The sequence below is a fragment of the Globicephala melas genome, chromosome 12 (assembly GCF_963455315.2).
Source record: "Globicephala melas chromosome 12, mGloMel1.2, whole genome shotgun sequence".
Lineage (NCBI taxonomy): Eukaryota > Metazoa > Chordata > Mammalia > Artiodactyla > Delphinidae > Globicephala > Globicephala melas.
In genome coordinates this window covers 59,460,422-59,463,337 of record NC_083325.1, presented here as the reverse complement: position 1 = coordinate 59,463,337, position 2,916 = coordinate 59,460,422, and positions in this window count along the sequence as shown.

Genomic DNA, 2,916 nt, shown 5'->3' with positions numbered 1-2,916 from the left:
CCTAATTAAATTTAATCCAAACTTAGAAAGTCCTGACCACATAAAAGTTATTTTCCCAATGTTCCTTTTCCACAAACCTTCTCTAGCCATATTTTCTCCCTTATTCTTTTCCTATTCAGAAATAATGAGCTCTAGGGCAAAATCACCCTTTTTCTTTTAACAAAATATTCCTCATACCTTCTTTTCTTGAAAACATACATCCTACTTTCCTTAAGCAACCATGAACTGTCTTTTACATTAGAATTCCCTGACTGGAATATCCCATAACCTCTAGAAACATGCATCATCCCAAAGCACAATTTCCTTAATGTAGTATGTGGTCCAAGACACGTGTCTAATAAACCCAAACATCTTTATTTATTGATTGGCCATACGGCATTCAGGATCTTAGTTCCCTGACCAGGGATTGAACCCGCAGCCCCTGCCATGGAAGCGTGGAGTCTTAACCACTGGACCACCAGGGAAGTCCCACAAACATCTTTAGTTTCCCTCTCACAAGAAGACAAAAGTAGGTAAATTTAGACCTGTTCAACAATTAATGTTCCAATATTTCATCTTATTTGAAATGGCCTGGATATTTATTCAATGAATTTCTATCATTTAACTTAATTTAGTTTCAAGTTACCAAAATCTGGAGAGACTATTTTAGATGGACATTTCCGAAATATAATTACTCCTATAGAATTTACCAAAAAATTCTTATCCCGGTTATACTTACTTAAAAGTTTAACCATATCTGGTTATTCTCCTTGTTGACAGATTTTATAACATAAACAATATGCACTTATTGACTTCCAGTAACCCTAGGTCCATTAAAAGTATACTTAATGTTGATGACTCTAAAGACAGGTCTGTAGTAATTAAACCCATAAGCTCAAGCTAGCTTTAATACCAGATATTAATTTAATATTGAATATTTCCCAGATCACATGAACCTGAAATGTTTTCTGGTGAGTTTCTTTTATATTTCTGAGAATGTATATAAGCACTCAGTTTCCTTTAAGCCAATTAAATACAGCTCATTTACAAGTTAGTTTTTACAGAAAGACAGAACCAGAGATCTCCTAGTTTTCCTGCTTGAATTTATTGAAAAGCCTCTTTTTTTCCCCCCCTCAGTCTGGGAGGCTACAGATGGATCAGGTAGTTCCTGAGAGCCCAGGCAGAATAGTTACACTGCAAATGCGGAGGAGAGAGATGCAAGCTCCTCTTATTTATTTACTTATTTAGTTTTTCCTCTTTAAAATCCCACCAAGCAACCCAAGGCTAGAGTTTGGGGCAATGTGGGCTGTGTTTGTATTTCAAGGATTAAATGATCCACCCTGCCCACAATTTTGGCAGAGACTTGCAGGAGCATTTGGACAGACAAAACTACATAAAACAAAGATGCCAGGGACAGAAACTTAGAGACAAGAAGCCTTTAGGATAAAGGAGGTGGGATTTTAGGGGTGAGGACCAAGGGAGAGGTAAAGGGAAGAGGGACAGAAAAGATTCAAAAAGAGAAAGATTGCCCTTTCAACCTGCGCCCTGTGGATGTCTATTCAGGTACCAAACCAACCAGTTGTACGTAGTCTGTGGGACTTTGACCCACAGGTGGGACTCACCCACGCATACACCAGTATATAGAAATCTGCCTTTTCAGCCCATTCCCAATGGGACTTCTCTTGGTGGCAGGAAAATAAAGATGAGAATATTGGGACAATCAGACTTCCAGCCACTACACAATATGAGGTTTGAAAATCTATTACTCTCAGAAGTCTCCCATCAGGGAGAGACTGCTGGACCGAGATCTGCAAAGTGCGAGGCGAGCCTGTCACAGCTCTGCTTGTCACCTGCCAGCATGAGCTGTTACCTGCCAGAGGGAGCAGGTCTCACAAGCTGAGAGGAGTGATGCTGTAGCTGCCTGATGTCCACTGTCTCGGAAGGATAGAAGTAAGAGAGGACAGAGAGAGGAGAAGTAGATTTCAGGAGAGAGAAAAGGAGACAAAGGGGAGGGGGAAAGTGGTGAGGGAAAAAGGACTAGGGGAGGGAGAAAGCGTTGCCTGAATGAGGGCACTGAGGCCCTCAGGGGCCAGGAAGGCAGACCTACCAAATGTGGTGACACTGAAACAAGAGGTTCACGCAGCCACTTGTCACCCACGGGGAAGCTGCATTTGGTCGTCCTGGAGGTGCCCAGATCCTCTCCTGGAAAGGGGACAATTGTCCCTGCAAGCTGTCATCACAAAGTATGTTACCGACCAGGGTTCTTGGCCTCCTTAATCAATGGAAATTGACAAGAGGCCAGACAAGAAATTCAGGCAAGGCTGTATTGGGGCTCCTGCTGCAGCAGGAGAGAGTGAAAACAAGTAACATGTTCCGTTGCTCGCTCCCTGAGGGGTGCGAGCTGGTCCCTTCTATGGGGTGAGGACAGGAGCAGGTCCAGGGGTCGGGCTGGAGGGCTGGCTTAGGTGGTCTGCCCACCCCTTTGGTGGTGGGTGTGCAGGGGGCAGGCACAGTACTCTGCTTTTGCTCCAGGCTCTTCAGAAATGGCATTTGGGTTCTTTTGGTCTTTTTGTATCTTGTTCGTAATTTGCCCCAATTGCACATACACTCAGTTATTTTTAGTCCCTTATAATTTCTTTGTATTTTGTTGCTTGAGGAGACGTTTGTCCAGGTGCAAGCACTGCAGCAAAGGGACCCAGGTCCCAGCCTGTCCCAGCTGCACCAATTTATTGGGTTGGCCAAAAAGTTCATTCCGTTTTTTCTGTAAGATGTTACGGAAAAACTCAAATGAACTTTTTGGCCAGCCCAATACATTCCTACCAACAGTGCAAGAGGGTTCCCTTTTCTCCACACCCTCTCCAGCATTTGTTATTTGTAGACTTTTTAATGATGGCCATTCTGACCGGTGTGAGGTGTTACCTCACTGTGGTTTTGATT